This window comes from Etheostoma spectabile, chromosome 9, assembly GCF_008692095.1.
Source record: "Etheostoma spectabile isolate EspeVRDwgs_2016 chromosome 9, UIUC_Espe_1.0, whole genome shotgun sequence".
In the NCBI taxonomy this organism is placed as follows: domain Eukaryota; kingdom Metazoa; phylum Chordata; class Actinopteri; order Perciformes; family Percidae; genus Etheostoma; species Etheostoma spectabile.
The window spans coordinates 20,247,103-20,247,314 of NC_045741.1; positions in this window are offsets into that span (position 1 = coordinate 20,247,103).

Genomic DNA, 212 nt, shown 5'->3' on the forward strand with positions numbered 1-212 from the left:
ATAATTGGAAAGCATGCGGTCACTGTTGAGGTTGCTCCAGGCAAGTAACATGGATGACATTATATTACTAATATGAGTTAATTTGTAAGAAGTTGCTAAAAATGTAAATTATCTACTTATCCATTTGGTTGCAGCTGCCGGACCAGTCGTCGAAAAGATTGAAATTGAGGTTCAGGTTGGAGACAGGGCAGCAGAAAAGATCCTCAAAGTGA